The 24,950-nt window shown below is 36.6% G+C and overlaps 1 protein-coding gene across 1 annotated transcript in view; it reads right to left on the bottom strand.

Annotated features, from left to right (window-relative positions):
* Window positions 1-24,950, bottom strand: part of ARHGAP15 (Rho GTPase activating protein 15) — a 619,281-nt gene that overhangs the window by 431,287 nt on the left and 163,044 nt on the right. The gene's annotated exons all lie outside the window — the stretch shown is intronic.

Here is a 24,950-nt window from a genome sequence, read left to right as displayed (position 1 = left end):
AACTTCTACACACATGTATAGCTCCAAATTTCCTCACTGTTACTCTGGTGCCAAAACAATGTTCAAGCTTTTATGATGACTTATTTTTTAATATGTGGATTCTATATGCAATGGAGAAGACAGGTCTATATTTTGGTGTAAAGAAAGACCAAAAACTGGTTAATGATATGACCAATATGGTTAAAGAGAGTGATAAGGGCCATAAAGAAGTAAAGTGTGGGGGGGGGAGAGGGGGAGAGAGAGAGAGAGAGAGAAACATGTAGAGACTAAAATGCCCTGTATTTCAAAGGTGGAGAACACCATGTGTCTATGCATCCTGAAGAATCCTTTCTTTCCTCCTCCCTTTGTCCCCTCCTCCCTCCCTTCTTCCCTTCCACCCTTTGTTCCTTCCTTTAACTTTTTTCACTGGGAAGTCCTTACAATTAGTTTACAATCAAAGATTAACAGCTTGGTTATACAAGCAGTTCTCAAACTTGATTGTGCATTCAAATTGCCTGTAGATTACTAAGGCAAAGCAATTTGTTCAGTGGCTGTTTTACGCAGATTAGTTTTGAGATCTTAAGTAGATAGTTCGTTTGACTCCATCACAAACTAAGTGCCTGTTTCGGTTTTGATAATGGCTGCTGCTAAACCCAAACTCTACATATCCAGTTACTTGAGTGTTGATCGTCAGCATCACGAGGTGAGAAAAGACGGGATTTGAGATTACAGAGTCCCGGGCTGGGATTTCATCTTGACCACTGCACTGAGACTGGAAGGGACAGTATTAATCTTTCTGCGTTCCAGCTGCCTAGTCTGTGAAATGGAACAATAATCCTTAAATCAGCAACAACCTATGGAGAATGTTTGGTGCTCACTAGGTGCCCAGCAAAAAATAAGCTATCGTTACAATAATACTATGACCCTGAGATCAATGATATAGTAATCGAAGTGGCTTAGGGTGAATTACATTAAGATAATTAAATCTGAAGTGAAGGTTACTTAATCCTTTCTAAAATATTCTATAAATAAGGAAGTAAATATAACACCTTGAATTTTATGTATATGTGACTATTTTAAAGTATGTACAAGAAAATAAATGCTGATTATCAACTGATGGCATCTGTTAGTTATATAAAACAAACATTTCTCCTCTTCATAAATCCGATACATTGAACATTTACTTGCTTATAAAAGTGATTAAGTGAAATACAATTGTTGCCACAACTCTTTAATGTTATAATCTGCAATTCTCTTTGAAGGATTAAACAAAGCTCCCTAAAATGTATGTGTAGGTACACATGTGTGTGTGTATATTAAAAATATATACATATGTATTAGCCTACAGCAAAATGACATAATTTTCTCATGTAGTACACATACGGAATATATTAAAGTAAGACAGATTGGAGATATTTGTTTTTCTTATTAATTAACTGATTTCCAAAAGTATTTTAACCGAGGACAGACAGTCAAACTTCATTGTAATGTCATTCATCATCTTGAGCAATATTCTTAAGAATTGCATATTGACTGTAAATCCCAAACACAATTTTTTAAGGTAATTATCCTTGAAATATTAAGTCTTGAATATTTTGCATTATAATCTAGATCTAATTCATTCAAGTTGTTTCAGAGGTAGCAAGTATATATTTAAATCTATTCTCAGGGAAACCTGAGAAGTTTATGGAGAAGCTTCCTAGAGTTCTTTTTTTCTTCTCTTGAAGACCGGGAAGTTTAGTTTATTCTTGAGGCATCTTATTAACTAAAAATAAAAGTTGCTTTCATTCCAATTCTGTGCCAGTAACTCTCTTTCAAACTTTGAGCCCTGAGTAAATCCCTTGAATGGTGAAGGAGGCCTTTCAGCTTCACGGGTACGTCATAGGCATCTGCTTGTACCCTGAGCAGTGAAGTAACTGTCTAGTTCTGATAAGAGTTAATTGTAAAGGTGAGTTATTTGGAAACTCTTTTCTAGCTTTAAATGTCATCTAGCATTTTTGGATGAGAAATGCAATTTTTTAATTAAAAATAAAATAAAATTCACGTATGTTAAAGCATTATAAAAGATTGGTTTCCTCCTTAGCAGAATGTAGGCTCTGGCAGAAATATGGTTTCAGGTGTGGATGTAGGAGGGGAACCAAACTTGGATGAAACAGGATTTTATCTTCCTAGGGTGGGCTGCCAGTTAAATTTCTGCAAATAGCAATGTCATAAAGCATGGTTTTAGAGAAAGACCATGTGCTTTCTAGAGTAGCAATTGGGAGAAAAACAACAAAATTACAAGGAGGCTAAATGTAAAAAACAAGCTTTCTCTTCCACCTTAATTCTTGCAAAATAAAAATGCATTTTAAAAATGTGCTTTGTACAATGACTTTTCAAAATCAGAGTATAGCAGCATGAACCTTAAAAGTTCCAAGAGTGCCTGCTTGATGAACTCTACTCTCTGGGTCCTAAAATATAAAGGTTAATTAAAGAAACGACAAGTTTTCTGCTCTTCTCACATGGCTAAGGAAGACACATTAGCAAAGCCACAAACAAAGCTGAACGGCAATTAGAGAGAATCAAAAAACAGACACACAAAATGGAACCTTTGGCAAGCCTGGAGATAGACTCTACCTCAGCATCTGTCGTTATGTTACAAACATCAGAAAACCTTACGTTTCTGATTTTTGCTTCTTGTTCCACCAACCTACCTTCCCATTTGTCCACATCTTTGCCTCCACATTCGCCTGGGGCAGGGTTTTGTGGGAAAATTGAAGGGAAAAAGAATGACTATGAAAGGAAATTGCTTGAGGTGACAGAGGGGGAAAGACCCTTTTGGAATAACAAAGAGCAATATGAAGAGGTAAGAGAATCAGGGTTTAGCAGAAAATAGGAGTAGTTCGCCTGGTAAGAGGTTGAGCTCTAAGGAGGTGGGGGTGGCAGTTTGGTTTTAAATCCATAAAATTTCTGACATGCTAATCTTGCTTTTCTTTCAGCAAACAAGTCAGTGGTCCTTTTGGTGCTTCATGTGAGTCACTCACACCCCAAACTCTAGTTCAGTGAACTCTCTATTTATTTATTCTCTGTCTTCCATATGATGCTACCCCAGGCTAAATTTTTCTTTTATTTCTCTTACATCTTGTCAGTATTTTTTTAACTCTCCTGAGTCATTTTTAACATACAGTTAGGAATTTTTCCAGCCACTTGAAAATTCTATACTCTTTTCCTGCCATTTAAAATACACTATTACAGTAAATTACTGCTACCGGGAAGAATATCCTGCCTTGATCAGTGCAAACATAGTGTAAAGTGTGATAGACAGAATTCAAACACAGAGAGGACAGTCTCTAGTTTTCATAAGCCATTCTTTAGATCAAGAGAAGTAGTAGATTAACTGTATTTAAATGAATGCATCAGTAATATATTTGGATATATTTGGTATTACTAAATTTTTAACCATGACAATTTCACACAGAAACTCTTTGTTGGAAACTGAATTGCTCGTGTAATAATTAGCTGTGGAATATTACCCCAAACAGGTGTCTGTAGCCTGTCAAAGTTAGAACAGGTGATTTAGAATTAGCGTATTAAAAGAACTGTGAATTAGCGAAGCAAAAACGTGTTAATTTCTTGTTCCATCTGTTAATATGAATTCACTGCCAAATATTTTACTTTGTAGAACTGTGCTGGGATTGGCAAGAACATACACTATAAAAAAAGTTTAAAGGCCTGAATGTTTAAAAATCATGACATACGTTACTGCAAAAATAACTTCTACATTTTGAGCATGCTTTTTTATCTTTGAAAAAAATAATTGCAGAGATTGCCATATAATATAGAAAGTTAACTAAAGAAAACATACGATCAAATGTTAGACCTTTAAAACAAAAATTGGAAGAAAATGTTATTCAAGAATGTTTGATTATAAATGAGGACTAATTCTTCAGTGCTACTTTTCAGATGTATCTGAGAACATTCTGAATTGCTGAAAGATAGAGAGAAAAGTAGCTGCTTCTACCATGCAGCTCCTACCCAATCATACCCTTATATTCAGAGATGACATTATAGACAGAAAGACACTTTTTTTTTTTTTTTATCCCAATACTGTAATCCTTTAAAAGGTTGTGGTGCAATTTAGGCCACTATCCACAATCTCTGTTGAATGCCCAGATCTATTGTTCATTAGCTCAGTTTTGTCTCCTCCCCCAAATTTTCCTTGGGTGGATAAAATGAAAATATATCATACCCTTAACTCCACGCCATGTGTAAATTGTGTGTGCCGGTGGAGGGAAGCGAGAGAGGAAAGGACCATGATAAAAAGAAAACCATTCCAATACATAAGGAACTGGGCCTTTATCTGGACACATTTTTATTCTGAAAACCTTGAGAAAGCTGGGGCTAATGAACTATTGAACTGGTTTGCCATCTTTGAATATCTTTTCTTTGAAGGCAGATCCATGGGAAGAGAAAGGAATTTGAAGTGAATTGAAATTTGTGAGCTTAGACATATGCTAAGAGTACAGTTAACTTGAGTTACTTTTTCCATGCTGCTGAATTGGGTCCTGAATGAGGCAGTTTTGTGACAAACAGATTTCACTAATTTTCCTTTCTTGCACATTTAAAAAACAAACCACACTCTCCCATATTGCTGTTTGGGTTTTAACGGAGCTAAGGCATGCACACCCAATTACTATAAGCACTTTAAGTAAAGCTTAAAGATATGCAGCATGTTCTTAACTGCAAATGATATGATAGGTAGTGTCTTTCCTCTTTAGTTTTATGTCACATCCAAGAGATTAATCCTTTCATGAATCATCCATAATGACTAGAATAATTTGGGGAACTGAATGAAATTTTTCAAATTATTTATATCATGAACTCACAAGAGTATGAATGGTGGGTTATGTGAATGCAAACCATACTTACAAAATCTAAATACAAAAAAAAACAGAGGGAGTCAGGGTTAAGTTTATATTTTGAATCTGGACTTTGAACTGACACACTGTGAACTTATTACTTTACTGGTGAGTGATACTTGTTACAGCTTATAAAACACAGAAGGGCAATTTACTGTTTCTAACACTTGGATAGAAAAACAATGATCTTTTTACAGCTTAGAGCAAACATACCAAATTCTCTAAGGATGTGTGATGTCCATATTATATAAGGTTCATAATAATATTTTAGGAAAAAATTACAACCCTTAACAATAGCCAGATTTTTTTTCCAGTTTAAAACACATAGACTGAGCACGTTTATAATGCTTTCTAATCATGATCTACAAAGGCAATACTCTACTTCTCACCATGTTTAAGAAATATAGTGTTATTGTATAGGAATTGTTGATGAAATGTTTCCAAAATTCTCTATCATCAGCCTAAAAATTCATATAACACTATACAATACACAAAACATTTTATAGAGTTTTAAATTATATAGTACATTAAAGTTTTAGTTGACTTTTCTGAAAGGACATTCTTGGTATGTAAATAAAAATGCAAGGAGAAAAACCTGTCAGAAAGTAAATAAAGTATGTAAATTAAATAAAAGGTAAGGCAGCTACACTTTTTATATAAATAACTGTGTTAACAGAGCTTTATGAATATTACAATATATTCAGATACATGGCTTTTGCAAAAATAAATTCATTGCTCCTCTCCAAAGAATGGATTAAAACAATTTATTTTATAAAATTTGGATAGATAGGATAAGAAATGTAATAGCCATCCATGGAAAATAAATATAAAAATTATTCAAGCTCCATGTACTTTATGTTAGTAATGAGATGCACTTCATTCAAATTCCTTTCAATTGAAACAGTGCTGAGGAAGCAAAAACATGATTCTGTAGGAAATGATTTCTAATCTCCATGATAACATACCGATATAATACAATTATTTACAATTGACTAAGAGTTAATTTCAATAGTATAACATCTTTCTTGCAAAAATGTCAGCTTTTATTGATGAAACAAACTAAGAATAAAACATTTTTACTTGTGGTATTACAGTGCTGTTTTTCATTCTGTTAACCAAAACAACGTAGTAATACTGTAAACAAAAAAATAACATCAGGCTGCTTGTGTTTGCGTGATTTTATCAAGAACCATCAGCAATGGGATGAAGTATGTTAGCTGTAATTTTTGAAAAGACTCGATTCTTTTAATACCCGTCATTCTATATTCAAAATTAGAAGTGAAAGTTGGGCTAATTGTGTTAATTACCTATTATATCACGGGAGAATATAAAATTAATCATTGAAAATGACTTACATATATGCAAGTTACAATTAAAGTAAATATCATACACCAGACAAAACTATCAGTCTGTACACATGTATAGCTCACATACACCAGGTTTTCTAAAGTGAGGCCTGAACATCTCCAAACACTGCTAGTTGTCATAAGGGAGGGGCAGTGCTGCTGGCCTCGGGTGGGGAGAAGCCAAGGATGCTACTAACCATCCTACAGTGACAGTCTCCCTCAACACAGAGTCCTGTGGTCCAAGAGATCATTCTGCCTAGGCTGAGGACCGGTATGGACCTATAGTCTTTGTTGTTACCACCTGCCTTCTTTTAATGGAGAAATACAAAGTATTTCCAGCAACCAACCTTCTTTAGGCACCAGACTGGTTAAATCAGGCCACCATCACCATAGAGGAATAAGATTCATTCCTAACACTTATTTATAGAGTGCTTACTCTGTACCAGGCTTTGCTGTGGACATAGTTCTAGAGCAAGCTGGCAATTGTCTAGTCCAATTTCTTCACTTGAAGGCTGGTGAATAATTGTCCCAGTAATTAATGAAACAATCTCCTTATGCTCACTTTGCCCTGGCTGGCTTTGCACTGAGATTTCTTGACTCAGATTCCAGGCGAATCTTTTGTGCCTTGGAGCCTCTGCTCCCAGCAGAGTCAGCAACTGGGAGTAGTACCCATATGATGCTGAGTGGCATTGCATGAGTTTTCCCATACATTGGTTAATGCCCAGTTTGCCTTAGCTACTTTGAATAAGATGTTTCCTGTTAAATTTTAAGAAGTAGAGGTGGAGTGTGAAGGAGAAAGGTTGGCTCTGCAGGAATGTTTTTATTAGATGTCATTAAATGAGCATATCTTTGTTGAGTCATATTTTAATATACTCACAAATTTCTACTAAAGCTTCTTGATAGGATTACAAGAACAAAGTATATAATACAAAGGATATCTCATACAAAGAATAATATGAGATAATATTTTCAAAAATAAAGTCCAGAAAAAGTTTTCACATCTTAAAAAGTATTATTTTCTTGCTTTTGGCCTTGGCCACCAGTGAAGTCACAGCCAAACATGGATTTCAGTTGCAGCAAAAATACTAGTTCTTATATTTAACCATTCATTCTCATTATCTTGATTTACTATCTGCCTTTAAAGATGTGGGAACATATGAATAAATAAATTATTTAGTTAAGTAGACATTGTCTCTGTTTTTCTAGAAAGTTTACTTAAGTGTTCCATAGAATAGAAATATAATACATGGTTTTAAAACCAAATAATTACATGCACCTTCTTCTCCCATCATGTACTCAATGAGTTTGTAACTATTGCATTCCCTGGAATTTCACAATGGGCTACCGGGGATGCTTTTTCTATCATATTCTTAACTTAAAGCAACCGGGCATGTCAGTAGCAGCATAAAGACTTGTAATTACAGTAGTTACCAAAGCTCTTCCACAGGCTGCCACTGTGTTGCATGTTTTTATGTGTTCTTTCTCTTATCATTAACTCAATCCTGCGAACTGGATACAATTATCCTTATTTTATGATGAAGAACCGAAAGCTTGGAGAGGGCCAGTAACTTGCCTAATATTTTCCCGTGAACTAGTGGTCGACCTATAATCCCATCATAGTTCTGTCTGATGGCAAAGTCCTTGCTTGTTCCTACTTGTGGTCATAGTCCACTTGCTTAATGCATAAAAACAATGACAAGTTTGAGTAGAGCATGAAATCAAATTCAAAGATAAATTTTAGATGTGATTTAATTCAATTTTTAGTATGGTTATTTTTATCGAATCTATTGAGCAGTAATTCATTTCATTCCTATTCTGGTTCTTTCTCAACTCTCCCACCCACGGCTCTACCGCAGATCTATCAGACAGCAGCATATTCTGTGAAGGGGTGGGGTGTGGAGATATTAAAACAACTGCGCACAGTTCAAGGTTTATTCTCTTATCCACAGTTTTGCTTTCCTCAGACTCAGTTACAATGTTTTTGGTCAAGAGTGGTCCAAAAACATTACATGGATAATTCCAGAAATAAACAATTTATCAATTAAGTTGTGCACCATTCTGATTAGTGCGATAAAATCTCTCCCTATTCCGCCCAGGATGAGAATCAGCCCTTTGTCGGGCTATCCACTTGTATACACGACCTCTTGTTAGTCACGCAGTAGCCGTCCTGGCTGTCAGATCAACTGGCGCAGTGTCACGGTGCTTGTGCTCAAGCACCCCTTGTTTTATTTAATGATGGTCCCACAGCACGAGAGCAGCGATGCTGGCAACTCGAATATGCCTAAGAGAAGCCATAAATCATATGCACGTATAGGAAAAAGAGTAGTGTGTATAGGATGCAGGCCTATCTGTAGTTCTAGGAATCCACTGGGGGTCTTGGAACACATATATCCCTGTGGAGAAGAGGGGACTAGTATAATGTCTTCTTTTTCAATGTTACTTAAGTGTGCCTGTTTGAGAAAAGGTGTTGTGACTTATCCTATGTTCATCAAGAAAGGTAAAACACTGTGTATCTAATTTCATGCTCCTGAAAGACGAAGACTGATTGAGGCTTTTCAGCAAATATAAAAATCCATACATAAATGCAGTGAAGCGTCTTTTAATCAGAACTAATTATACCATAAGAATTATATCATGGAAAGCCAGGAAATGGTCATAACTATGCTGTGCAGATCTGCCTGTTTCGTCAGCTGTCTGAGCAAGACTCCACTGTGCCCGCTCTCTCAGCCCCGGGTCAGTAGATAGTTGGCTGTGTAGACATGAAACAGGTTTGTGGCAAACATTTGAAATCTGTCTTTGTTTAGGGGCATGAAAAAGTGTTTTCTCTCTCTCTCTCCTTTAGCACTGGTAGTATCTCCCAGCTACTTCCAGCCCAACTTCTTTTTCTCTTCAATTTGTAATATGAAACAGGAGATTCTGATCAGAATGTATCAGCAGACTATACTGCAGTTGTATTTTGGTTATATTATATTGCTACAAATACTTTAACATTTAAATCTTATCCATGATTGCCAAATGAAAGTCCCTTTATTATGGTATTTATTTATTCATTTATTGATTTATTTGAAACAGTTCAGAAGTTTGGTGGGCAGGATTCCAACATGGCCCCCAAGATCCCAGCCCCCTGGGATGACTACCCAGGATCCTCCCCTCTCTCGAGTGTGGGCAGGACCTGGGAGCATGATGGTGCATCACTCCTGTGGTTAGGTTTTGTTACATGGCCAAGGTAAATGATTCTGAAGATGTAATTAGGGGTACACATCCATTGACTTTGAATTAATCAAAAGTCGATCATCCTGGTGGGCCTGACCTAATAATCAAGTGTATCTTTTAAAAGATGCTCAGTCCTTTCCTTAAAGAGTGGAAGCATGAAAGACACTCTCCCACTGGCTTTGAAGAAGCAAACAGCCATGTTACATGTTACCTGGGAACATGGAGCCTCAATCTACAACCACAAGGCACAGAACCATGTGAAAACCAGTGAGCCTTAGAGGACATTGCAGCCACATTGATACCATGATGGGACATCTTGATAGCTGCCTTGTGAGACCCTGAGCAGAGGCTGGGCCCAGAACCCTGACCCATGGAAACTGAGGTAACTGTGTGTTGTTTTAAGTTGCCAAATTCATGGTAATTTGCTACACAGCAATAGACAACTAACGCAAGGGATCAGCAAGTTGGTGAGAGATTCACAAAAGAGGTAAAGAGTAGGAAGAAGCCAAAGAGTAGCCAATGGCTACTCCCATTCAGAAAAATTAATTCCTTCTCTTCCTGAAGATGTGGGTAAATTAAATGAAGTCTAGGGTCGGGACACAGAGTCCATTTTGCCCAAGCACACTTCTAATTGTCTTCAGGTTAGTCACACTTTCCCTTAAAACCCTCTCCTCAAGAAAAATAATAAGGGCTCATATTCTTGAGTGTTTATTAGGTTTCTGACACTGTACAAGACAAGTCACACATATTATCTATTTTGATCATCATAACTGCCCTGAAACATCTGTGTTATTACCAGTTCTGTTTATCAGGTGATGTAGTACATGATACATGTGAGCTAAATACTGTGTCCATCATCAAAATGCTAGTAGTGAAAGCCAGAGCCAAGGTTTAAACACAGTTCTAAGCAACTCTACACCCGGTAATGTGAACACTTTGCTGTATTTCCTCTCTTCTGCATGGGCAGCCATCCCCTCTGTCTATTAACCTGAGCGCGGCAGTAACCACTATTCTCTCAGTCTCTGCCCATAGGCCTTGGATAGATTTTCTATGTCTTTCTCATATTTTTTCAATATATTAAGACATTTTCTTACCTTCCTGTAACATTTGAATAAAAGCAGCATGTCCTTCTTTACAAAATTTACAATATGCTCAATAATGTTACTGAGATTGTTCCAATAGTTTTAATGTAGAGATAGAAAACAGGTGTTTGCCAAAAAATATTTTCCAAAATAAATACAAAAACACTTAGTAATAAATTAATCTAGCTATCTCCCACAAACTGTTTTCATAATGAAATAAATTATTTTAAGCTACACAATATACTTATTTAGAAAATATTTTACAGAATTTATGTATCAACTAGATTTATTGATTGTCATACTTTTGGCACAAAATTATATTTATGTTTTTTTAAGATTCCCTTCATTTGTTTATAACAGTTGCTGAAGTTCTATTTTTCTCTAAAACACTAATACTCTACTACTTGTTTTACATAAACAATTTGTTTTCTCCTAATAGTTCACTGACAAAGCAGTGCAAAATGAAAATTGGTTATGTTTCAAGTTTGATGTATCTAACCTATTTGGGTATTTTAATTTCATCATTTGATTATAGTTGATTTTGATTTTGGAAATACTATGTTTTTTAAATGTGTAGAAGGACCAAGATTTGACCAACTTCATACGGTTTCAAAAAGACTTCAATAATGATGCTGAAGTATCCATAAAACTCAATGAGCACTGCTTTAAAACTGAGCATACGTTTAGCCCAACATGCTTTAAAAAGTTAAGTGGACAAGTCAGAGATAAGAAAGTAGATCTAGCATCCTGTGAATGTGACTGTTTACCTTCTAACTCTGTAATTATTTAAAAAGAATCAGTTTTGTTATATTTACACTCAAGGATATGCCACCATGTTTATCTTCACCAGCTACGAAGTCAGGGTTAGATATAAAACCACAAGAGTTTATTTGTGGTCAAGTTCATGATTTATTCAATTGAGAATTTTCTCTTTGATAAAAGGGTCACTTTGTGAAAGGGCAGGTCTACTCGTCCTTAGTTCAAATGAGAGAAAGAACAGACATGCATAAATAACACGTGAGATCAGCTATCAACCGGGAAATTGGTGCTCTTTCTCTACCTGGGAGAATTTAGAGTCATCTGCAAACTGGAGAATGCCTGATCTTCTTCTTCCAAGCAGTTTTTGTCATGAAATCATAAAATAGAATTTCTTCCCACCTTCCATATTATCTATGCCACTTACTTAAATAAGTATTTTCACCAGAAATGCAGATTTTCAGCCCAGAATTTCACACCACATTGGACTGAAATTTTCAAAAAGAATATAAAGTGTCAGAATTATTTTTAGTCAGAGCAAGAAGTATTATTTATACCTTGCTATAGTTTTTTTATGTAAAAGTTTAACAAAAATTTAACTTGGGGAAAAAATAAAATTCGAATGTCAGTCGCATTACAGGTTTTTAGCCATGTCTTGTGGAGTCAAGGGTGGTGCTGCTGATCACGCTGATGTTGGCACTTTAAATGTACAATCGCACAGAAAGAATGAGGAGGAGACTAACGCGTACAGAAACCAAAACGGTACTCCATAGACACTCGAGGTTCATTGCCTCATGTGCTCATTTCAACATGTCTGTGTAGGAGAGATTAGTAGGCCTACTCTGCAGGGAAGAAATGAGGTTCGCAAGATTAAAATCCACTCAAGGTTATCCTTTTAAGTAGGTTACAGTCTAGAACCAAACACATCATATATTGGAAACTCAAGCTAACTTTTCATCCATAATCGTGTGGTAAACATTTGATTAGATTGGCCAAGTGGGATTGTATTAACTGCTTAAACCCTTTCACAAGTATTCCATGTATCTATCCATCCATCCATCTACATTTGTGTATATATACATATCCAGGTGTGTATATAAAGCCCACAAATTCACTGTAACATTGTAACTCTTTTTTTTTAAAATCCTCACCCAAGGATATATTTATTGATTCCAGAGGCCAGTGGTGCGGAGAAAGGGAGAGAGAGACAGAGAGAGAGAGATTGAACCCACAACCTAGGCATGTGCTCTGACTGGGAATTGAACCCATGACCTTTCTGTTTATGGGATGATGCTCCAATCAACTGAGCCACATGGGCCAGGGCACATTGTAACTCTTTTGAACCCCCAAATGGTACCAAATTAGTATTGAGCAATTTTTGTTTTGAGACAATTTTGACTTTAAATATGTCTATGTCATAACTCTCAGAATGAAGATACTTTAGAGAGAATAGTGGCAATATGTCTAGCTTATCTGTCAAGTGATCATAGTTACCTGTGGAGGCATTTTCATACACATAAAGTTTATAACATATTATTTGTGGCTTTGTTTATTAGTACTCTTGTCAACTTTAAGAAAGTGATAAATTGATAAAGTTGAGAAATAGGTTCTTTTCATTATCTTATCTATGGAGCCTATTATTGTAGAAACATTTAACAGCTCTCTTTTGAGGATCTGAGATAAAATAAATGAATAAGTTGTGAAAGAAAAGAGATATTAAGTTTCTGTTCACAGATATATATTCTTGGTATTTGGTTATTAGACATGGTCCTCCGGGAATACCTTATCAATATTTTTCTCTTCTCAAATTCACCCATGTAGAGTTTTACCAACAATTAGTCCCTGGGGAAAACAAAAAGGACAGTGAAGCCCCAAAGGCGTTTCGTTAGAGGTCATATGGAGGGCTGGGCGCACAGAAGCTAGTGGAGTCAGACTCGGAGCACACGTTTCTAAGGTGCTTGTCACTGTAGTGTATCTATCAGTACAATGATGCAGTTGCTACACTTGTTGTTTGGTAATACTCGCTTAGATACCGGTCCTGTAATAATTTCATTTATTCGTGCAATGCAGCTGGGAATGCTGTGTTCTCCTTTCCTGGTTTATATGCAACTAAATCCATGCACAGTTCATGCCCCAGCCTTCTCGGAGGTTGCAGTGATCGTGTCTGGGTGCTGGTCATAGGACTGTGAGGGAATGCGATGTACCCTGTTCCTGGGACGGAGCTTTGAAGGAGCTGCTGTGCCCTTTCTATGCTCTCTTTATAAACAACAAAGGTGTTGAGGCTCAGGGGCAAGGACAACCACAAAATGCAAAGGGTCAGGGTTCCGACTCATTGCCTAGCCAAGGGTAAAGGGGGAGAGCTCCCTATCTATGGACCCCTACCTCAAAATATTTATAAGCCTGTTCTAGTTCAATATCAAAGTGTCTGTTTTGGTTGAGCCACCATATGTTTGGGTCTACTTGTTATACCAGTCATTTTGATGATACCAACTCATACGTAATAATATTATACAAATAACAAAATCAATATGTAGAGATACCTTGAACCCATGTATAAAATAAAGTACCTACAATTACACAGTGTTAACATGTATAAAAACACAATTACATAGGATAGAGTCTCACTAATTCTGCCTCCCTAAGGCCATACCTGAGCCTGCCCTGCCTCATTTTAACTTTTCGATATGCTGAATCTATCGATCAAACTGCATGGTAGGCTTCGGTGTGCCACACCAGTACAGGCAGCCCTGGCCTCTTTCATGTAGGTAGTAGGCTGATAACATTTCTTTAGGAAGTTTCCAGACTTTCTGCCCCCACAGAGTTCAATATCTGTCAGATTAAAACTAAGCTTTCTGGCTGGTCTAAACAGAGCTCAATCATTTTCCCTTTATAACCCCAGATTTTTACTTATCAAATGCTATTAAATAAAACTTTGCTGCTGTATTAGCAAGGCCTTTACACTCTTATTACACGGGAAAAAGGAAAAAACTTTCTAGGTTGACTTCTGTCTGGAAGATAACAATCCTTCCTCTCATCTCTACTGTGACTCAAAGACCTTTTCCCAAATGGCTGTTTCCAAAATCTTCCATAAATATTCCCCAGGCAAATAAACAGCTTCATGTGTCTTAAATCACTATAAAACAACTTTTTGTAAAATTTCACCACCTGAGTTATCTGTTCATGGAAAACACTTGTGCTTTGCCTATATAACTCCTTAGGTACTCGTTCAAGGCCCATGGACACTTATTTCAGACCCAATTTTAAGAAAATAGGCTTCTGAACATAGAGGAGAATAGGAAAAGGAGAGGGAATGTCACAGAATGAAACACCCACAGTAGAAAGAAGTAAAAGATAAGGATGAGATTAAGGGGTAAAAATCTATAAAAACACAAGAAAAATTCAAGGTAGGAGTCAATAATCCCACATTTCAATAAGCATCAATGGCCAGCTGCAACGCAATATAAGACATAATACATGTTTATAATGGGGGGTGATCGAGAATGCTTTATGCTAAATTATGTACATACAAGGCATGAGAAAGTATGATAACTATTTGGAGAATATCTGTCCAAAATGTTGGACACTACCTCTTGATGTTTGAAGAGGAAAATCTCATCACTGGAAAAATGTAACTACCCAAACACAGTTTTCAGAGTGGTGCGACTTCACTCTCTCTCTGTGACTTGCATAAAGCATTTTACATACTGATTTTAATTACTGTAATATGTATTTGTTCTAATATTTCTTTTTTATTTAAAATACATTTTATTATTAAACATTTAAAGTATACAGCAAAGTTGAAAGAAATTTTATAGCAAGCACTCTATACCCCCGTCTAGATTTTACCATTAATATTTTTATACTTGCATCATTATATATCTATTTATCTACCCGTTCCTCTATTCATCCTTCTTTTATTTGTTGACCATTTCCTTTTAAAAATAATCTTTACTGTATTTTTTCCCATTACCATTCAGTCCCCTCATCCCCCCTGCTCCCAGCAATCACCACACTGTTGTCCATATCCATGAGTCCTTTTTCTTCTTTGCTCAACGCCTCCTCAAACATTTCTTATAATGGGTAAGTTGAGGAAATAAAATTTAATCACCCCTAAATTATTGTTTTTAGACCTTGAACTAGAACTGAAGAAATTTCAGTATTTATTACTCATTGTATTACACTCATCCTTAGCTTCTCTCTTGTTTTTGTGATAAAAAACAATGGAAGGAAGACCCAGTGCTAGAAATGTAAATTAACATGGCAGTGTGTCAAAGTTAAAAGAACAAGGATTATAGAAACTGGTTCTTGCCACACACTGTGGGACTGAGCATATTACTCAGTATCTTTGACGTTCAGTTACCATCTCTGTGAAGTGGGACAGAGGTTCTCATAGGGAGGTTGCGCATGTTAAATAAGATGGTAAATGTAAACAACTAGCACGTTATCTGGCATACTACCTACTTTTGGGATTATTTTTGATAATCAAACGTACTGTATAATTGCTTTGATACTACTTGTCTAAGTATTGAGACACATGTACATCCACTATCGCCATATATGTGATGTGATTAAGGTCATACCTGTGAATTTTGCTAATATATTTTGTGATCAAATATTTACCTAAAAGTGGTATGAAACTGACTTAGTAAAAATACTTGATGTGGCCTTGTTGAAGTGAGATTCAAATCAGTTGAATGAGTTTAAGTTGAGAAGTACCAATATGTCTAGTAAAATAATTATTAGAAATTCTCTTGCCCTGGCTGGTGTGGCTTAGTGGATTGAGCACCGGCCTGCTAACCAAAGGGTCACTGGTTCGATTACCAGTCAGGACACAAGCCTGGGTTGTGGGCCAGGTCCCCAGTAGGAGGTGTGTGAGAGGCAACCATACATCGATGTTTCCCTCTCTTTCTCCTTCTCTTCCCCTAAAAATAAATAAAATCATTAAAAAATGATTTCAAGAAAAAATAATTTTCTTTATGGCACTACTTTTGCGTTCACATGAATGAGGCTTAGTGAAGCTGTCATAACCGTCTTGCAGTGATTCAAGTGGAAATTCTCAGAGATGACGTTAAGTGATAAGGTACAACAAAGTGCTGTCAATCCATGGTGCTAAGAGGAAATAAGAGTTTCCGTATTGTAAGCTGCTAACTAGAGATTACATCATTACATCCATTTCAGGTAGAATCTTAACATTCCCTTATTACCAATTCTCTCACATGGACATTCGTAGCTGAAATTGAAGTGTCAACACCTGTATGGTAATACACATGTGGAGGAGGTGTCTGAGGACAAGACGTAATAGAGAAAATACCAACTAGAGCCAAAAGTAGTAGAAAACAAATCAAGTCTAGCTATCCATGTTTTAGAGTAGTGGATAACCGGCCAGGTATGGGCTAGAGAATATAAGGGAATTGCACTGGCAAGAATAATATTTATGAACTCAGAGCAATATAATTTACGAATTAAAATGGTAAATCTAAAAAGTGATAAAAACAACTTAGAGAAATGGCTGGAGCAAAAGGCAGAAATGAGATGCACTACATGTGAGACAATTCCCAGAGAAATCTATTTAAAATGCGGGCTCTGGTGGAGAAGAATGAAAACTCCTGTGACATTATTAGTTGTGTATCTTTGGACAACTTCTCCATGCCTCAATTTTCTCACCTCTTAAGTGGAGAGCACAGTAGTGTATACTAAGTTTGTCTCTGGAATCAAATGAAATCCTATGTAAAACAGAGGCTTGGTAATTGGCACTTAATTTAGTCCTCTATAACGCTGTTTGTTGTGAATCTCTTCTGTATTTGTTATTTTTACTCAACTGCAAATATATGAAATATATTAAGGCTCTAGGCTGAATATTTGGCATGGGCTGTGTAAATGTATTTCAATAATTATAATTTTTCTTAGTTGCCATGGTTCAGGATACATGCAAAAAGTTACAAGGAGAATTTTATTTTTCTCTTTCCAATAGCACTTGTAAGTAAGACTTATGATAGCTTTTCTCATCGTGCTTCTTGCACTCATCATAAGGAGCCTGAAATAGAAGATGTACTGGTAAGAAAGACAGTCAACAGTGTTGCCTGAAAATGCTCTGAGTTGCTGCTAGAGACTCGAATGCTTTTCCACACATACAGGGTAAAGGAAAACAAGAAAGCCATCATGGCCAGGCAACTGGAAAAAAACCAGGATGACAGTGTCACAAAAGCCACAAAGAAGAGTGATCAAGAAGGCATCTACACTGTGGGCTGCTACAGGAAGGTGAACATTTAGAAAGGTCAACCATATTCACTGCTGAATACTGTGGACTCAGTATGACTGCTCAAGTTCAATGCATTATTGATGGCATGTGAACTTGTGATCTCTAGCACGGTGTGATCAATCACTTCCCAATTTTGTAACTTATCCACTTAGTGTCAAAATTACCCAAGTTATCAATATAACTGACTTTACATGGGTTTAAGTCCCCTCATTTGCTTTTGCTTACTTGTCAGACCTGCTGTTATTGTTACAATAATAATGATTACTTGAATTTAGACAGATTTTTCTGGTCATTCTTAGAAAAGACTCCCCCCTAAAGAGACAAGACTGTGTGTTTATTTTTCTTTTTAACTTTAAACACTAGCTTGTCTAGTGTTTTTGTGTTTTAAACACACAAAAATATAGGCTAAAAACAAAAGGCCTATTTTATTAAAATCAGAGCTAATAAAAACTCATCCCATAGATCAAGAGGTTCTGGACTTACGTTGTGCTTTCGATAATGCCCAAATCCTGATCCAGAGACTTCTAGAAACTACCTCACCAGATTGGCTCTGGTTAGAAAGATATGCTTAAGACAGAAGTGCATAGTAGCTGTTTAGAGTCTATTGTGCTATTTATTGCATTAAAAAGCTACTTCTAAATAGTCATTCACCTTCCACATCAATCAGCAATATATTTATGAAAGCTGTTTTCTTCTTGTAACTACAGGTGTCAGATGCATCATAAAAGCAGAAGCGCCCTTTCAGCTCTCCTCAGTGCCCCCTTGTCAGTTTCATGCCACCTACGGAAACAACATAGTACTGGAAACAGCTATGATGTCACTAGAAGTGCTTTGTGATTGACAAAGAGGAACAGAAATAGTCAGAGGTGGCTCCTCAGAGAATTCAGAACTCCCTGGATGTCCTCCAGGGGCTCATCCCTGGATTTGAGGGAGGGGTGAAGTATTCTCTGCTTGAGGAAGCAGTGATGGGGAGTGACATAGGTATGTAAGGATGGTCAGGTATTCTAAAGGTATTTAGAGGCAGAACAGGCTGAACACTGAGGTCTTGTTAGGTTCTCTGTAACAAGCACTAGGGGCCCAGAAACATAATAAGTGAAGCATGTTCCTTAACTCTGACACTTGTTGAAGTGTGTGGAAGGTGGAATTTGTTTGGAAACCCCTCCCCAGTCTTTGTTCCCAGACCCCGGTATTCATTTCCCTGTGCCTGCATACCTAGCTCCTTAGATAAACACCACTACTGCAACAAATTGTAGTGCGCCAGGCCTTACCAGATGGTTACACTGAATTAAAAATATATGCAAAAGTAAGTTCTAAAGTAAAAAATGGATAAAGATATAACTCTCACTAATTCCCAAAATTGCCTTCTATTATAGCCACGCTGCTACAAATACTGCTTTTGTCCACCTGAATCTTCGTTCTCACAAACATTCTCTGAAATCCTCCATACTTCTCTGCCGATGAAATCCTGCCCATTCATTGAGGAGCAGCTGAAGTCTCCATCCTTCATGAACTCTTTCTTGATAATTCACATGTAGTAATCCACCCTTCCAGGATATCCTATTGCCTACTGTTTATTTGCCCTTAAATCACAGGCATCCTTTTTAATCATTTTAGACCCTCTTTTCTGCTCAACAGAATCTGAATTCCTTCAGATCAGAGGCTATTTTCAAATCCCGACCTCTGCTGAACCACACGACGTGGACGAGGCAGAAAGCATCCTGTGTGGGAAGAACAGGAGCCTGCTGGCTGGGAGGGAATTGCACAAAAGGAGAACCTGCGTAACCTAAGCCAAGAGTAATTAGAGGAAATTTCTTTCAGGAACTAACTGTTCCTCCCAATTTTGCCCTTTCTTTTTAAATGATATTTTTCTATGTTTCATGGGAGAGAAGAAAGTTTAATGGAATTAGACCACTTAGATTCAAGTGCAGATTCTAACTGATGTTTACCATATGGCTTTGGGAAATTTACTTATTTCTCCGTGCCTCAGTTTCCCCAACTGTGAAATGGATGGGCCTACTAAAAATAGCTGCCTCTAGCATCACTCTTAGTATTAATTAAACTAGCATATACAAAGTGCTTAGGACAATGCCCAAAACATGGTGAGTGCTTTGAAAGCAGAGTCCCAGTGGCTAACAACCAGGATCTAGTACCCAGAACCTTATGCTGGATGTTAGAGGAGCTAACTCCTTAGTCACTGGCCAGGGTACCAGCCCAGGGTCCTTTGGGGACAATCTCGGATACTTCTGGATTGCCTTGGGTAGGTAATGACAGTGCACCACATATGTTTGACCTCCCTCCCACAGTACATGCTTATTGCTGGGAAGTGGCTGTCCCCGAGACTGTAGTTCCCAGCCCTCTCCCCTTGCTTTTAAATGGTAGTCATATTCTTGCCAATGAAGCATATGCAGAAGTGGTATGTGTCACTTCGAGTGCAGCTATGACACTCGTCTTGCTCACTCCCTTTCATCTTCATCCCCGTTCTCTGGCTTGATCCAGATGCACACCGAGACCTTAGAAACCACAGGTTACTGGCTCTGGGTCCCTGATATTCTGCCTACAGGAAAGCAGCCTGCAGTCAGCAATGCCCATGCTGGACTTGACAAGTATGAGAAATACAATTCTACTTACTTTGTTTGATCCATTATCCATTGCTGGGTTTACTTGTTACAGCAGCTAGAGTTATCCTAATATGTTGTTGCCTATCAATGAACTGGAGAAAAGCCAATGCATCTAACCAAAAATTAATTATTAACCCATAAAATATCAAAACTCCAGAAGCACAAGTAAATACATGTAGTAATATGTTCCTGCTTACACAGCACTGGTATTTTGTGAAAATCAGGTTAACTTGCATAATAGCTCACCACTGCTTCTTAATTCATCCATAAGTTTAAGTGCTCTGTGTTCCAAAATAAGTGGTATTCACAGCAAAGACTGTCTTAGGACTTTTAAAGGTACTTATTAAGATCCTTTGATGGGGGACAGGAAGGCTTAGATGAGGAGATTGTCATTTATCATCTTGATAACTAACGCCGAAGGAGTTTTAGGAAGTTGAACAAGACTAATTTACCATTAAGTTCCAGAGTTTTAATAAATTTCCATCAAACAAACTTGCATGGTTCATATAGTAATACAAATAAATATCTGTGTATGTGTGCTAAGTATGTCATCTACTAATACATAAAGTCAGATTTGAATAAGAATGGCCCATCATCACATTATCCTTTCAACACATTTATTACTTTTACTTCTCTCCCAGAACAGCCAGCCGTAGGTCCCATATCTGAGGCACCTCCAGTCCCTGCCTCTCATCAGGAGCTTGTGGAACATGCATCACTCACAAAGCTTGACATCTCTGATGCCCTGAGGTGGTTCAAAACTGCAACATCAGTGTTAATCTAACCTCTGCCGACATGAATGCAAATCATGCTCTTGTGGGCACAAAATGGACTTGTCTGAGAGTAGCCTTTGTCAAGCACCTTCTCCTCCCAATATGTATGGGTCTCAAAACAAGAAAATAAATGGAGATAGACATGTCATATGTCTACATTTTTAACAGTTTTAAATCCAGCTAACAAACTTGACAAAATCATTTTAAAAACGATTTCATTTGTTGTAAGAACTAAATACCTTAACACATATTAAGAGTTTGGAAGCATACCTGGCACATAATGAGGACCCAATAAATGTTAGTTATATTCTTGTTGTTGTTGCTGTTGTTGGTGACGATGACTACTTCCTCTCCTCGAAAGTATAACTTGATGAATAAATGACTCAGTGATAGATTATTGGGCCACAAGGCTTCTGAAGACCTCAGGGTGCCCTTCTGATGAGTGAAACAATGTCCAAGAGGGTAGCATCAACACCAACAGACCCAAAATGCACACCAAAGTGATTACAGCAAACAAAGGAATTTAGATGCTGGAGCTTCCACAGGAATTAATTTTATAATAAGTTTAAAAATGAGAATTCTAAGATAATTTATTTAAAATTTACATTTACTTTTATGCATGAGAACTGAAGTGAAATCTAAATGCTAAAGGAAGGGATTGAATAAAAACACTGATTAAAATCAGCAATTCTGGTATTGTTAAATTAATACTTGGGCTTAGTAATGTTATCACTTAAAACTAATGGGGTCAATATCTATTTCTAGAAACAATCAACAATAGCTCCTAAATTATAGTTCTGGTTCCTAGCATTGCTGAAATTAATGGTCTTGTAAAATTCCTATTATAAGAATATATATTTCAAATACTGAAAGCTCTGCCATAAATTATTTTACATAAATAATTACTTTTAAAAATCAATAAGACTATTTTAAAGTTTTGAAACTAAAAAAAGATTTTTTTAAAAGTTGCTTTGGGAGTAATTTATGAAAAAAATTACCCTTATTTTTATTATAATAATTTTTACAGGGACTGTCTTTTCTATTAAATTTTTAAATTTAATTTTACAGGCTGTTACTCTATAAATAGAACAATCCATTTTAAATGGACAAGGTGAAGTATATAAATGACATTATTACTGCTGCTACTAATAAGTTTTGAACTATGCATATTTATACATAAATAAAGCCAAACCCAAGAGGATACCAATCTAAGTGTGACTGAATAGTAGGGTGGCATACCTATTATTCCCTTAGGTTAAGGTGTAAATGGATCAAAATAATTGAGTAATATTGGCATCTTCCTGCATTACATATTGAAAAATGCATTGATAAGTAATTTAACTTAAAAAAGTATCAATGCTTATGAAGAAACTGTTAGACGTATTCTTTCTCTTTTTGCAACATTCTAATATAGAAATGGGTATAGATATGGGTATAGATATATATATTAATCAGACTATAATCATTCAAACAATCCTTTAAAAACAATCATTTGACTTTGAACTATTGTATAAAAGTGTTTTGCTTATTTTAACATTAACACTTAACAATAAAAGAACAAAACAAATAAAACACAGGGTTGTGTGTGTTGGTGTGAATGCCTGTGTGATTTAAACATGTCTTATGCACCTTCATAGGCACCATGGTCCCCTGTCCTGCCTGAAAATATTTAATCTAAACCTTACAAATTAAGTCTTTAGCATATTTTTTGAATGAATTTAACCAGTTGATCTGATATGTGTGTGTGTGTGTGTGTATGTAGAGAAACTATGAAATCAAGTCAAAATCTCTTAGGCTTTTTCTGTTGGTCTTGTTAGTAATTCTGTATTTTTTTTGCTTAGACTTGGGGCATTTCATTTTAATCTTCTCAATGCCACTTTCAGGCCACAGAACAGTATTGCTTTTCCCCTCACTGATGATCTCATTGGCAACTTCGTAAATCTTTCCATCACTTGAGACCTCTGAGATGAATCTTCCCTAGTTCTTGTGGATGCCAACAGCTAGCTGATGCTATTCCTCTCTACTGTGTTACCTGCTACCATTCCAGCCACTTTAACTACCCTCCAAAATCCTCTGTGTCTCTCTTACTTCCAATCCCTTTTATTTCTTCCATCCTACCCACTCCAGCCATCTACTGCTAAAACCATTTGCATCTTACGCAGTATTTATCAGAATAGTTCGGTCTCCACATCCTTAAACTCAGAGTCACCACATTGCATGGCCATAACTCAAGCTGACTACACTAATAAAGAGGTAACAAACTATATGGAACAAAAACACAAATCAGAGGTGTATTTTATTGATTCATGTAATGTGTAAAATATTTACATTATTTGCTAATATTTAATTCAAGAAAGTTCATGTAAAAAACCCCAATTTCTGACTTCTCCTAAAAAATAGAAGGTGTGGCAATTTTAATCCATATTCTTATATGCATCAGTGATCTTTAGTTGAAAAGAAGCTGCTTTTTATTTTTTCACTTGGGACAAGCACACTCCAGTCTGCAATTGTCGTATTTTTCCCAAGACTTAAATCATACCATTTTAATTCTTTATATTACAAGCCACAAGCATTTCAGTCTGTGGTTCCTACTTGAATGTCTTTGACCCTACACCTTATCACCGAGCTCACATTCCTCAGCGCTTAGATATTCCATTTTACTAAACCTCAACCAGAACACTTTCACCACCCACGTTCTCTACACCTCATCAAGGCCAGTAGTTGATGGTAAAATTCATGGCACTATGTTGGCTAAGCCCACCAGATAGACTGCCATCTGCTTTGAACTTGACTGTCACTTGGCACCTATCACATTACATTCAGACAATTTCATGAATTATTCAAATTTGTTGTGAACTCCTTGAAAATAATATTCAAATTATTTGTGCTTCTATAGGTCAAGTATCTGAAGTTGTCTGAGTATCTAATATAGTCCATTAATTTAGGTATTTATTGAAAGCTTCTTATGGACGACTATTTGAAAGAATAAGACTGTCTGGTTATTTGGTGTCATGTGATTTATGAGGACCAGCCAAATGAAATAATTCTTCTTTCCCTTTTTATTTTCTTTTGACCCCACTTTAGGGTGTGTGAAAGCTACTACACAAGAATTGAGAGGACAAGTAATAAAGACAAGACTTCACACTTTTGTTAAGAGGGGCCCAGATTTAATGTTTCTTTACTTGACCTTTATATAAACATCTCAGAACAAATGAGAACGTACAGAGGTTGTGTGCTGTAATTCTTGGGCATATCTTAGTGGGATAAGGGAGAAAGACTTCTGAATCTCTGCAGTCTATGTCCTTCTCTCCAACCAGGGTTTTCAGCCCTGTAAACTGCTATTGTGTGTACTGCCTTCCACGAAGATTTAAAATTCATCAGACAGACACAATGTATATTTAGTACTCACATGAGGGAATACAGAATGCCTTTCAATACATCAAACTCTTAAACCTTTTACATCCTTCATTTTTAAGCTACATGGATTTTGATTTGTACAATTTTAAAAATATTCTGAAGCCTAGTCAATCTAACAGTAAAAAGCACTGTTGCACAGTAAGAAATCAAGAAATACAATTCAGCAAACCTGGTATAGTTGGTCCCCAGGGAAGCTTTTTTCCAATTTGGTTTGTCATAGCCCAGATCCATCATGTCATGCTAGCCTAACTTACTACTACTGTCTTTCATTTTTTTCCCTTTTTTGGCACACTCCAACTATTTTCTGTTAAACTAGTGCTGTCACAAGAAAACACATAAAAATGCTCTTTTTCAAACCCTCTGTTTGGTTCTCTCCTGAACTCTCTGGAGCTACGGATTTCTCTCACTGTCTTCATCAGGGTTGAATGTTGACAGATCAGTGAACCTTACTGGTGATAGTGACAGGCTGGGTGCTGTTTTGAGCGAGGTGGAGAATAAAACAAAATAATAATAAAAAAGGTTTCTGTGTCTTGAATCTAGAAGGTCCCTGATTCAACAACAAAGGCTTATGTTCAAAGATGATTAGCTTAAAGGCATTTCGGAGATTTC

This window comes from Desmodus rotundus, chromosome 2 (genome assembly GCF_022682495.2).
Source record: "Desmodus rotundus isolate HL8 chromosome 2, HLdesRot8A.1, whole genome shotgun sequence".
In the NCBI taxonomy this organism is placed as follows: domain Eukaryota; kingdom Metazoa; phylum Chordata; class Mammalia; order Chiroptera; family Phyllostomidae; genus Desmodus; species Desmodus rotundus.
Note: the sequence above shows the minus strand (reverse complement) of the source record. Positions and strands in the feature narration are given on the sequence as shown.